This window comes from Gavialis gangeticus, unplaced genomic scaffold (genome assembly GCF_001723915.1).
Source record: "Gavialis gangeticus isolate Ggan-Ray unplaced genomic scaffold, GavGan_comp1, whole genome shotgun sequence".
Taxonomy (NCBI): Eukaryota; Metazoa; Chordata; order Crocodylia; family Gavialidae; genus Gavialis; species Gavialis gangeticus.
In genome coordinates this window covers 32,289,771-32,303,727 of record NW_017728995.1, presented here as the reverse complement: position 1 = coordinate 32,303,727, position 13,957 = coordinate 32,289,771, and the positions used below count along the sequence as shown (strand labels likewise).

At 47.6% G+C, this 13,957-nt stretch overlaps 1 long non-coding RNA gene across 1 annotated transcript; it reads right to left on the bottom strand.

Moving 5' to 3' along the window:
* Positions 1–6,221: 6,221 nt before the first annotated feature.
* On the bottom strand, positions 6,222–13,401 carry LOC109288097. Its single transcript, XR_002095061.1, has 2 exons — positions 11,798–13,401; positions 6,222–7,201 (listed from the first exon to the last, which is right to left on the bottom strand). It is a non-coding gene; the product is annotated as an uncharacterized LOC109288097 (long non-coding RNA).
* Between the last annotated feature and the right edge of the window lie 556 nt (positions 13,402–13,957).

Sequence of the window (13,957 nt, the reverse complement as noted above, 5' to 3'; positions counted from 1 at the left end):
GGGAAAAGTCCTTCCTGGCCCCATGTAGTAACCAGCAAAGCCCAAAAGCAGGAGAGCAAAGGCACAGCTCTTCCTACATCATCCCTGACCGCCGGTGCTTGTCCAGCCTTGTCTTGAGCACCTCCAGTGATGCATACCCAGGACCACAGCTCCTCGCAGAGAACATTTCCACCAGTCCTCCTCCCTGCTCTTCCAGTAATCTGTCTAATAAAAGCAACGGGACCTGGTCATCACAGTCGAGGATTGCTATAACAGCTATCCTTTGCACTCAGAGACAGAGATCTGGGGCCTTTGAGGAATCTCATCCCCCTGTAAGGCGAGGATTTAGGTGGCCCCTTCCCCATAGTTTGCTGACAGGCAAACTCAGGGGGAAGGGGAATTTCAAAACCATCTCGCAATTAGCAGCACCTCAGCCTGGGGTGCCAAAGGCCCAAGCACCCATAGCTCCAGCTGAAGTCGGGGGGGGGGGCAGAACAAGTGCTGAGCACCCCTGAGGCTTTAGCATTAGCCAGCCAAGGCCGGCAACCAAATTAGAGGCAGCTTGCGAATGCTCACCTCGAAATGACTTGCCTAAGGACGCCTGGGGAGCAAGTGGCAGAGCACAGAGCCCCTATGCATGTCCCCTGGCACTGGAGAAAGCAGCAGGATTTAGGTGGCCTCAAAGGTAAGTCTTGTATCGGTGATCGTGGAGGTTGTAGAGCAAGGGCGGAGGCACTGCTGGGCTCAGGGTTGTTCGTACACAAGGCAAGGCTCACGGGCGAAGCCCTGGGGTCTGCACACGTCAATGGACACGGGTCCCTTCCAGCTCAAGTCACTAGCCATGGAGTTCGCCGGGACTTCTGCCAAGGAGCCTAAAAACAGATTTGATTTTTATTATAAATAAGAAAAAAAAAGACACTCCACACCAGCAAAAGGCACTCGATCAACAGCACTTGGTGGATGCCCACATGCACCGAAGGCAACATCCCACCCTGGCAGCCCACTGCCATGGTGTGGCACTCTTCATCTGCATCGTGGCACGTGGGTTTTTAGTGATGGTTACTGCATAGTAGCCTGATGCTCCTGTGCATGAGTGTATTAGCACGGTTTTTGCCCAGCGCATTACTGTGCGGTGTTATTAGGCTGCTGCACATTCAGTGTCTCGTGTAGACGCGCCCACGAAACTGTCCACAGTCACCGGTAAACCCCACTTCATCCTCTAGGCTTGCAGGAGGCCCCCACGTTCCCAGCTGCGGTGACTTCCTCGTGCTGCAGAGAGAAGTAGGCCCATCTCCTCCCTCTATAGCCAGGGTTGGATGCAGCTGCAGTAGCATCTGTGAAGTGGGGTGCCAGATGCCAAACCACTGCCCCCGCTCCCCCGCAGGGATGCCCCGCTACCAGGGCTGTGCGTGCCCAGGAAGACCGGCGTCTGTGCTTTTTCACTGCTGAATTCTCCCTGCCGGAGAGAAGGCTAATTAATCAACTCAGCTCTTCTGGCATCACTCAACATGCAAATAGTTTCTGGCAGCGAGGCAGGCACAAAATTAGCTGCTGTATTAAACTGCCATATCCCCTTTCCTCCTTTATTGGCTGCACTTGGTGCAGAGGAATAAAGCATTAACTGGTTCCCAGCGGACCTGAGAAACTATTAGGCCTCTCTCTCCGATGCGTGGAGGAGGAAAATATAGTTTATGGCTGCGATTCCCTTGAAGACGTTCGTTTGACTTTGTGGCACCGGGGATGGAAACAAAATCAAGCATGGAGATCCTTGGCACAACAGGGGAGACTGCAGGCCACTAATAAACCCAGGATTATCAGGTCAGTTGTGCTCCTGCAATACACTGATGTGACTGAATCCTTGCACTGGGTCGAGGCTCGGATGAGAGACTGCCAGCATCCCAGCCAGGCTATCAATAGTGACATCAGGTGCCTACATCTGGACGTGCCCCGGGCTCTGACGTACGCTCCCGAACCGCCTTGTTATGGCAGAATGGCAAATCTTTTGTTAAAGGAAATCATTCATGGCCACATTGATCCTCCTCATGGTTTCTGACCCTCAGCTGATGGGACGGGTGGCCCACGAAGCCAATAAGATGCGCTAGCCGAGGGAGCTGGTCCTTTTGCCAAAAAAACCCAAACTCATCTAGGTTTCATGCTGATGTAAGTCCATCGGACGTCCCCTGCACCTGGAAGTTGCTGAACTTTCTCACCAGCCAGGAAGAAGCCCCGTTGCAGCAGGGTCTGTTTCTGTGCCCTTGCTTTAGGTGAAAACGGATGGATGGATGGATGGACAGATGGATGGATGGATGGATTCTGCCCTGGGTCCATCTACTGTAGCTGCTTCTATAGGCAGCACTCGGTGTATGGGAACCATCTCAGAAAGCCACTCCAGCCCTGGATGGACTTATACCTCTTAGGCACCAGAATTGGGAAACTACAGCTGTGGGACCCAGTTCAGCATCAGTGGGAAAATCCCATGGACTTCCATGGGCACTGAAGCCAACAGGCCTTATTTACCTGTCTTCTCTAAGGATGACCAAGAGGCAGCACCGCGCTGGCCTCTCCAGGCCCTCACCCAGCCACGGGGAGCGACAGGGAAGAGCCACAGGATGGGAGCTCTCATCAGGCTGCTGGCTGTGCAAACCACGCAGTACCAGAGCCCCACTTCCACCGTGACACACCACGGCATCACGCAACACATGTGCAATGCAGGACGAATCCACCCAAGTGACGCCCTTTGGCCTTCTCCCTCTTCTTCTGGGAGAGGTGTTGCTCAGTGGAGGAAAGACGGGATGGGGAGCCGGGAGACCTGAATTCTTTCCTTTCCGCCCGGGTCCCACCTCCAAGTTTCTTCACCCCCTGCATCTCCGTCTCCTCGTCTGCGAGATGGAGACAAGGATAAAATTACACACCCCACTGCAGAGCCACAGGGACCCACTTATTCATCCTTCCGAAGTCCTTGGAGATGAAAGGCACTTTGCTGAGCACAGTATCACCATTACAGTACTAATAATTACAGTAATTAATACGCTGTTTGGCCACCAACATCTGCCCTTGACCCCATTTTTTACATCAAATGCATATAACCCCATGTCTGCAAAAACAAAAGTTGCCAGAATACATCCCCAAAGTATAACAGTGAGGCTTGATTCTCAAAAATAAAAAGGAATCGAGTCATTCCTTGAATGGCCACAAAAATTGCATGGGCTTCTTGTGGTTCAAGATGGATCACCAGTAGCCAAGTGAGAGCTTCCCTGGAAGCTGCAGAGGCTGTCCTGGGATCTGGGAGCTTTCTCCCCGGCCGTTATCGGCTCCTGGTCTCTGCCTCTCCATCTAGCTGTGGTTTTGCAAAGCACCAGCAGTGCAATTTCCGAGCCCCTGCCAAAGCAGCCAAGGGTGCAGGTGCAGACCTCCCTCTTCCCTCCACTCTGCAGGGACGGGGTCTCCTTATGTTGCAGGCAGGTTGCTTTTTTAATTTGATGCCTGCATTTATAATGAGTTCCCTCAATACCTAAGCAAACCCAGAAAATGAACCTGCTCCCTTCCCCTACCGCCACCAGCGCCAGCTAGGAAACAAAGGCATGCCGCCCCCGTGATGCAAGCTGATGTTAGTGGGAGATTTCAACAGATGGGACCAGAAACTAAAATAAACTTCCCTCTCATGGGACTCCGGTTCCTTCTCTTACAGTGCATCGAACCACATCTGGAGTCCTGTGTCCAGCTGTGGGCCTCCACTGCAGAAAGGATGTGGACACATTGGAGAGACTGCAGTGGAGGGCAATGAAAATGGTCGTGGGGCTGGGGGACAGGACTGGTGAGGAGAGGCTGAGGGAACTGGGCTGATTGAGTCTGCAGAAGAGAAGACCGAGGGGGATTGAATAGCAGCCTTCACCTCCCTGCAGGGGGGCTGCAAAGATGGAGCTGGACTGGTCTCAGTGGGGGCAGATGACAGAAGAAGCAATGGGCTCAAGCTGCAGCAAGGGAAGTTGAGGTTGGATATTAGGAAAAACTCTCTCACTAGGAGGATAGTAAAGCACTGGAAAGATTATCTGGAGAGGTGGTGTGACCTCTATTCTTGGAGGTTTTTAAGGCCCTTGGCTGGGATGGTGTAGTTGGGGCTGGTCATGCTTCAGGGGGTTGCACTAGATGTAACCTCCTAAGGTCCCTTCCAATCCTCATTTTTGAGGATTGCATGATGTGATGAAGCATGTGAAGGTATCAGCACCTGCGGTCCGGGAGGAATTATTTAGGGTGGTACAACTTGGAAATTTCCTAATGGGAAGACACAGGTTGCATCTGCCTCAGGTATGTTGGCAATCTTGATTACCAAGTTATCAGAACTTCTCACATCCTTTAATGCCTTTTTCCTCCCAACACCCCTGGGACATAGGATGGTGCAATGACACACACCTGGCAGATCGGGGATTGGAGAACAAATAGTCCAAGGCACAGATCCTCAATCTTATTTGGGTGCTGACAATCCACTGATGGAAGTCAGGCCTGTAAGGAGCGTTGAAGTCTGGAGCCATATGACTTGGCCAATGATATGCAGAGAGCCTGGGGTGGAAGAGGGATCTGAATCAGCAGCGCGTGAGTCCTCGGTACCCTACTAAGAGGATGGGCCAACCCTCTGGAGCTCCCCCTGCACCTACTGTCCATGCAACCTGAATATCTTCGGTATGAATGAAATATTTAAAATTAGACTCCAAAAAACCCCAGCAAATCCTGTAGAAAGAATAATCCTGTAGCGGCAGCAGGGCTGGCTAACCTGACCCCCATCTCTCATTCTCTCCTGCCTTCACCTCTGCTCCCTGAAGCCAGCGAAAAGCAAACCCCAGTGCAGAGACTGGGCACATGGGGCAAGAAGGGGAGGCCTCAGGGATGCAGCTGCCCCTGGGCATCCATGCACCGCTGGGACCCCTCTGCAGATGGCTGCAGTGAGAGATACCCGCTCAGCACCCATAAGGAAGGCGAGAGCAGCCCTGCAACGTGGTCCTGCACAAACCCGAGGAGAAACAGCAAGGGCTCGGCAAGGAGTTCCTCCTCGCTGGGGCTGCTTATCAAACGCGCTATCAAAAGACAGCGCCGTACGATAGGCAGGATGGGACTGAAAGAGCCAAGGGTGCAAGCCAGAGGCCTCGTTCTGCCTCGTGTCGTTATCCATGACCCACGGGAGGTCTGCGGGGCAAGGCTGCGGGGGATCGCTCCAGCCTGGCCAGGATAAAACGAATTGCTTTTCCCAGCACACGCTGTTCTGATCCCACCAGCATGACTTGTATCGGCCACTGCTGACTCTCAGAGAGACCCAGGGCAGCCGGCGATGGGGCTGGCAGGCCTGCTGGGTGCGGGACAGGGCCGTGGAGACGCCTGGCTCCTCCGCCGCTTTGGGACGAGATGCTTTCCCTTCTGCGGTGGATGCAGCTTCGAAAGAGGGAAACGCATGCAAGGCCGGCCAAGAGACGTCTCGGAGGAATGCCGCTTTAACTGAAACCCTCTGCGCTCATCTACTTCAGCGCGCATTTAATGATTCATTTCCCGGCCAGCCAACTTGTACCTTTGTAATCTCTGCGAAGGTTAACTTGTTGATCCCAATAGCCAGTGCCTTAGTGTCATTGCAAAGGCGGGTGGGGGTGGAGGGGGGAAAGGGCTCGAGTTTTGGTAAAAGTCAGGTTGTTGTTGTTTTTCTTGCGGCTGCAGGAGCAAATGGGAAACAGGGCAAGGAACAGAAAGAGAGAGATTTGCAAAAGAAAGGGAAATGAGAAGCACTTGGGGTCTGCTTCCAACTTTTTTAAAGGCAGATTGTTAGAGGAATTCAAACGTATTGGTCATTAAGAAATAGTGCCACACGGACATAAAGCTTAACGTTGGTAGTAATCAAAATTATTTCCTGGAGCTGTTGGCAGTGCTATATCCAGCTCCCCGATGGAGAAGACTCGAAGTGCTCTGAACTCGGTGCGAATAAACCCCCCATTGAATAATCAGCGTATAAAATGAACTTTTCCAGCCAGGAGGTTTTACCACCTTCAACTCTCCTATGAAATACGAACTTTCATTTCTACCCAGGAGAACTTTTACCACCTTTTCTCCAATGCCTGAAGAAGGGTTTCATAGTTTCATAGTTTCTAGGGTCGGAAGGGACCTGAGCAGATCATCTAGTCCGACCCCCTGCCATGGCAGGAAAGAGTCTGGGGTCAAACGACTGGGGTGTTTGTGCCTAAAAGCTTGCAAATATATATATATACTTTTTTTGCAAAAATCTATTTGGTCTAATAAAAGATATCACCTCGACCATGAGTCCGGATTGCTTTGTCCCTTCCTCTTGAAATCTAACTGATTACAGCTGGCTGCAGCTTTTATCATTATTATTTTAAATGACTTAAGACCTGGGAAGTCCCATTGGACTTGTTCATCTCAGTAAAGAGTTAAAATTCTCCTAGCCATTTTAGGTGGGGTCGCGAAAGAGAAAAGCAAAGAGGAAATCCAATTCTTCAAACTAAGAGTGAAAACAAACTGAAGGGAAAAAAAAACCCCCAAACCCCCTCCAAAAGGTGGGAAAAGAAACAAAAGCCCCTCCTCATAACTTGGCAGTCGCTACATGATGCTGCTATTGATATATGGGATTTAAATAATCGATAACTCCATCAATGCCTACATTAACACTGTAATGACTAGTATAACATTTTAAAAAAACAGTTTCTGGTCCGGTAGATACAAAAAAGAAACTCTCAAATATAGTTTGCCATAACCCTCTCTGTTTTTAAAAGGCAAGGCAGAGATCCGAAAAATTTCCAGAGACAAACAAGGCAACAAATGCTTTCCCCTGCAGTTACTCATCTATTCCAATCAACTAACTAAATTCTTTAATAATTAGTGAATCCGAACTGTTCTGACGATTCAAAAGCACATAAAAAACTAAGCATCGATATTTTATTTGGAGGAAGGAAATGAAAGGCAGATAATGCTAACTCGGCACAGATGTCCAACAAGTTATATAAAAAAATAACTGAAAAATAATATGTTTAAAAAAAGAAATCCGGGCCCCATCCAAGCCCCTGGCATTTAATGGGAGTCTCCCTTTTTATTTCAACAAGCTCAGAATCAGGCCCTTTGTTTCTGCAGGAAACAGGCTTAAACTTTTAACTCCCGAAGTTTTCCTTCTGGGATCAAAATGTTTTCCACTTCTGACATTTAGTAGCGTGGACCTGTGAGGTTTCGGGCAGAGCTGGAATAGAGAAAAAGAACGCTAATAAGGAATCTGAATTAAGGGCTGCCTTTGATTTATTCACTTTTTCTGGAAAAGCCACCGCGTGTTATTAGAGACTTGAACCATCTCAGCATTTTTCTTATCAGGAATACATCTTCTGGGGTTACTGAGGTTTCTGCTATTTTCTTTTAACCTCATCAGGTGGAAGTTGAGATGCATGCTTAAAAAAAACAAACCCAAACAGCCAATTTTAGCACCACTTACTTGAATACGTGAGGAGCTTTGAACTCTCACCAGTCACATATTTCATATTGTCAAATGTAAGAAATGGCCAAGTTCAGAAATACATTTATGTACGTGTAAGCACGCGATGCATTCATGTAGGTGCATACAGATGTATCTAGGTCTGTCTTTTAAGTATTTATGCATTTCTTCTGTCTTTTAGGATACTTTTACACAGTTTATAAATAGGAGAGCAGGCATAGAATAGGGAGGATGAAATCTGCATTTGCATTTGAAGATGTTGGAGCTTGTATTTTTCCGGCAGGGGTACATAATGCTCCCAGGGGTATGTGTTAATCTCCTAGAGCGTACATGAGAGGAAGGCATAGGAAAGCATAAGAAGGAAAAGGGATAAGCTAAAGGGAGGATGAAGAAAATCCTGAAGAGCAACTCTTCAATATTTCTTAGGTAGTCGGAAAGATAACAGTGTGGCTGAAGGGACATGAAATATTACTTTACTATCCGTCGCATGAAAAATCTGAAGGGCACAGGCAAATTAATTTAACTAGCCTCAAAAGAGGTATACCCCCCCCCAAAAAAAAATAAAAAACAGTTTGAGAACCACCGTTACAGATCAATAGTACACAGTCCTTGCAAACTTCTCTCGCTGCATGTGAGCCACTACATTTTTCTACTAACTTGTCTCACACGCACATACATAATCACAGACTTTGGTCTGTAACTGGTTAAAAATTGATTGCGGGGGGGAGGAAAGGGAGGAGGATAATTATCTGCGATTGGCTGGATGCCTACTAGACTCTAGGTCTGAAGTTTATCCCCTTCTTTTTCATACCAAAGATCGCGTACATAGGGCCAAACTCTGTGATGTTCAGTGGCACAGAGTGGAGAGCAATCAAAAGCCTTGCATATTCGTTTGTACATATAGATAATATTTATTACACCAGATAGTAAGTATTTGCAGGATCAGACAGGCAGACAAACAGGCAGGAAAAAAAAAAAGTGGCAACAATCCTCCTCCCACACTTATGCTGAGAAAATCATTTCTGACACACAAGTTCTCACCGTCGCTCTCCCCGTAAGGGTGGGAAGGTGGATTTGTCAATAATGACAATTGCATAAGAATATGTCTGTAATATCTCTGTTTCACTCAACGCGATGATCCCGTCGCCAGATGTGAGCCAGCCCTGTTATGTGACCCAGTTCCGGGTACCCGGAGTCCTTCAGTGATGGCATTGAAAATATCCTTTGTGTGTTTCAACGGCACTGAGACGATCCTTTGGATTGGAAATAGCAATCCCAAACCTCCATGATCCCATGTGAAGTGCCCCCCACCTTGACATGTGAAAATATAGGGGCGCCTGTGTGTGGGGGGGTGTATTACACGCGTGAAACCGGTAACGCCGCTCCAGCGTTGCTTGTATTTGGGGGCCTGAGTGAATACCACCTCCAGTTTGAAAGTCAAGGGAGATTCTCAGCCGCTGATCTACCTGTCTGCCCGCCTTGCCCCCATCCATCCCTTCGTCCAGCTGGAAGAGCAGCCTCTCCAGCGTGCTCCCAGGGAACGGGGGGATGCTGGTTGGCATCTCGCACTGTCGACAGGTTTCTGCAGGGGGGAGGACTTAAACTAGAAGCGCTCTCCGCCGTGGGCCCACGAATGGAAAAGTACCCGTGCCGTCCCCATGCACATTCTTGGGCTCTGAGTGAGACGAGGCGGGCAGCCTTCAGAGCTGGTTCAGTGCGGTCAGGTGTACCGAGGGCGGTATAAGAGCCAGGCCCCGGCATGCCAATCAAGTTTTTCCACTTCCAGCCCTTTCACCAGAGGTAAGGACCCGGCCAGATCACAAACATTCAATTAAAGCTCAAAATAATAATGATAATGAGCATAACAATACCCCCCCGCCTTCCTCACTGGAGCTAACAAGCCTTTGGGTCTTCCTCCCTTGTTCTGCTCCAAGCCCGGCTGCCTCTTCTCCTGGCACCGAAGGGAAATACCGTTCTGTACGCAAGGACCCGAAAAGCAGCAGCAATGGGGGGCCGTTTACTTAGCTCCTGGAAGCTGGTTGCAAGGTAAAGCTTCTGGGAGCAGGAAGGCTGTTGTGAGGCCTGCCCTTTGCAATAAAAAAAAAATACAGAGATTTCAAATATTTAAGAGACTCAAGTAAAACTAGCGTGGGATGAAAGCAGGGTGTTGAGGCTGCTTGCTCTGTGAAGTTCAATCGTGACACTTCTGTTCGCTAAGGATCTTAGCTTCGGACCGGCACCTTTAACCCTTTAACAGTGCGGGCTTATAATCTACCTCCAAACTTCTAGCCTAGGTGCAAAAAGAGGGACGAACTAGGAGGAACAGGCACGCATGCACAGACAGCAGTCAAATGCAAAGTGGTAAACTCGAATACTTTGTTATGATGATGCAAAAAAAAAAAAAAAAAAAAATGAAGTCGCGATCATGTGATTTTATGCAAATCGAGTGAATGGACGGTTAAAAACTAAATGTCAGGTAGATAAGATCACATACACCTAGAGCAGCGTCATGATATTCTCTGCACGTTACATTCATACTGGAAACCAAACCGTGTTACAGAAATCAGACACCCACAAAAGGGCTCAGAGATTGCACTGAAAACAGGTTTCTGCAAAGCACCAGCCTCTGACAAAAAAAAAAGTAGGTTAGATGAGAAAACAAGATAATGCGAGCGAGCCAGGGAATACACTGTCCCTGAGCAGTGTGCAATCCCACCTTATTATATAAGTTTACGTGCACAAAACTGCCTTGAAATAACATTTGTGATCCAACCCAAAGCTCTTAAAAAGGCAGGGCTTGGCTGATAATCCATCTTTAACTGCTGTGAGTAAGGAGTCATATAGGAAAAGTCTTTTCTTAAAGGAGAATTTTCTGCCCTTGCCACTTAAAAAAAAAAAAAAAGGAAAAAAAAAGCCCTGGGGGCTGTTTATTTCTGTATGTATGTATTTATTAGACATAAAGCCATTATTATGCACTAGCTGGCTATCTAGGGAATGAGTAGCACTGACTTCCTGAAGGAGCTAATTACAATAACGTAACAAATAGTCATTTTTAAACAGAGGTTTATTTAAAACCGGTATTGCTCAGAGCCCTTTGGCTACCTAGACTTCATCCGAGACCTGACCCAAAAGATTTTAACACCCAGGTGACGTAGCCCGAACAAGTCCGTAGAAAGAAAGGTTCGTTCTCGTCCTCGAACAGTATTTGAACAAGCCGGGTGGAGAGGATGCTGTTAACCAGTCATGCTAAGAGCTCAGATGAGTACCCCCCACTTGTTACCTATGCTGGCAGAAATGCACAGCAAATTTGGGGGGGGGGGTTTAAAAGAATTACTGAAATAACCAAATAACTTTTGTTTTTAGAAAAATAACTGAAAAGTAACATTTTCTAAACTGCAGGAACATCTGTTTCAGGGGGGAGAACAGAATTCCCTGTGCCGACGGCGCTATTAGACTTAATGATCTCAGTGTACCTTCAGGACCGTGGGAGATGCAAAGGTCCCAATCTACAAACCTCGCTCTTATTGATCCAAGACATCGTCAAAGGAGCTGTGCCGGCCTGTCGCATACATTGACTCCTATATGTCGATGCAGAATTTGGGCTCCTATGTCACACAGCTATGGAGGAGGATCTAGCGAGGGTGGCTCTACATGGAGAGCAAAGGGAGGCGAGGGCCCAGACTGGGGAGCAGATGCACGTGTAAAGCAGGTCAACATTCAGTGCGTTTTTCTACCCTGTCCACCATCGCGTTGCAAGGAGCACTTTCCTTTTAAAAATGAAGCCAGTTCCTGAGCTAAAAGGAGCGGCGCAACCTATTCTACCGCAGCACAACTTTCTCGCCCTCTCGCAGGCTGCGACTAGAAACCTGGCCTGGGCTTTTCATATCACTCGCAGAGCCAGGACATGGAAGGCCTCGTCTTACTCTGCAGTGCCTCCCCGGCCAACGTAGGCGCTGCAAGAACTTCACGTTGCCCTTCCTATGCTGGGTATTACACTCCCTGTGTAGCCTCAGAAGTCCCAGTTCAGTATCTGGAGAGGAAACACCAGTGGCGATGAACGGAGGTTTAGGTGCGCACGAAACACGTGTTCAAGGCATAGCAGCTGGGTGAGGGTGAAGCGAAAGCATGGGAAAGCACAGGATCGCACAGAGAGGAGGAAGATCACACAGGCACCCCAAGGGGGAAAAAAAATAATGGATATAATCTACCCAGTGCTTCCAGGCTTGGCACCTGAACACCAGTTCCCAGCCCAAAGTGAACGCTCAGGGCTGATTTATAAGTCCCTGTAAACAGGGGGTTTATAATGGAAACGTTGATGCAACCCTAACACTTGGCAGAGTAAAGGCATACCAAGATCTCTGCTCTGCGAGGTGCCAATTTTAACAGCCGTCCTGATAAATCATCAATCGGACAAAAAAATCTTCTCCACTTCCCAACTTTCTGCAAACATTGCCTTCAGCCGCCACCGTCGAAGACTCAGGCTGTGCGAAGGGGGGAGCAGGAAGGGGATCTTTAAAAAAATGAATTAATAAAGGCACGATAAAAAAATAAAAGCGAGCTTGGCATTATACTTATCGTATCATTTGTTGCTGAGTCCACTTCTATGACACCAGTAATTTTGCTAAAGTGGGTAAACAAGCTTTCTATGTCCCCAAGAGCTTAGAGTCTAATAAGTAAACGCTATGCTCACTCTGAATTATATATATTACTTTCCAACTACAAAGGGAAACGTCTTTAAAGCTCGTCTGCATCATCTCAAGTATCATCTTAGTCTGATTCCTACTCCTTACTGGGCTATTTTTAATGACAGATGCGGGCTATCGGTTACAAGGCTTTCCTCCTATTTTGTTTTAACACAGTGCTGAGTATTTCAGCCTGGGCACTTTGCTGAGAAATTTAAAAAAAAAAACAACCCTCAGGAAATGTTCAATAACTTTGCATTCAGGCTGCAGATTTCTTGGAATTCTTGGTAATTTAATCAGTCGCTCTAAGCAATTTGATTAGCCGGAGCTAGGGCACAGTGACCCTGCGGTGGTGATTCTTGTAAACTAATTTCTATTAATTGGAATAAACCTGAAATGCTATCGGAGTCACAAGCCTTCCCCCCCACCACCCCTTTCCTCTCTGTCATGCAGAAGAGGAATTTGAAATCCTCTTACCCCCCGGACATTCAGGCGGTGGGGAAAAATAATAATAATACATGCAAATTGAAACAGAAATCTGCTGAGATATTTTAAAACACACCCACCCGAGCCAGGCCTGAGTGAATACACGGCACAAGTAAATATGCAATTTGTTTGCTTTTTTAACACAGATATTTACATAAAGGGTCATTAGAATAACACTTTGTCACTCTCCCTCCCTCCTCCCCCTGACACACACCCACAAATCTATTTGTAAGACGGTCTTTACATTTTCCCTGGTGCCTGAAGCTTCCTCCAATGGCCACAGCAGGCCTTTGCAGCTCCCTCCCAAGACCTCCGAACTAAACATGGGCTCCGGCGACTCAAAATCAAAAGTCTCCCACTTACAAGGAAAATCAAACATCTATTTTGCATACAATCATAGATAAGACATACTGTACATCGCAGCTATAGCACGACAGACGCTTTCCCATGTCCTTTGCAACCAGACAGCAGCTACAAAGAATTAACCCACCACTTAAAAAGAGTCCTGGAAAGGGAGAAAGAGCGAAAAAAAAAAAAAAGAAAAGAAAATTTAATCCTCCGAGTGTGGGTTTTTTTTTCCAAGGGCAAGTATATTCCTCCCATTAAAAAGCAATGCCCCCAAAAAGGGGGGGAAAAAATAAAGCGTATCTATCAAGAAAAAAAAACAGAACAGCTTCTTTCCTCCTCAACAACAAATCCCTTTAAGCATGAGAGCAGACAAGAGATATAAATACATACATTTAAAAAAAAGAAAAAGATGATTGTGCAAAAAAGCCCAAACAAACCAACAACACACACAAAAAGAGAGACTCCAATGTCGCAGGATCCTGGGGTTTTTTTGGTTGTTGTTTTGTTTTAACCAAGAAACTTGCACCAAAAAAGAAAAATAATAATAGTAAAAAAAAAAAAAATCAAACCAGGAATATGAGTCGAGTCTAATTCTGAACGGTTCTTTCCTCCCTTCTGCCTGCCTGCGATTTTATCTGCCTCTCTTCCTTCTGCATTTTTATTGGTATGTTGGTTGGCTGGCTGCTGGCTTTTTTGGTTTGTTGTTGGGTTTTTCCCCCCCTTTCCTTTCTTTTCCTGCCTTAGGGGGGGAACAAAAAAAAGGCACAAAAAAGCCCCGACCCACGCCGCCCCGCTTTGCACGTCCTAAGCCTCTGTCCCTCGGTTATTTGGACGCGTGTGTTTGTGCTCGTGCCCGGGTGTGTGGCGGTGTTTATGGGGCTTTCATGGAGCCGCGACGCCCCGGACCCCGATTTCTCTTATGTCACCGACTAGCAAATGAGTTCTCAGAATTCCAGGGGCAGAACCCTGCAACATTGTAGCGCGCCGACGTCAC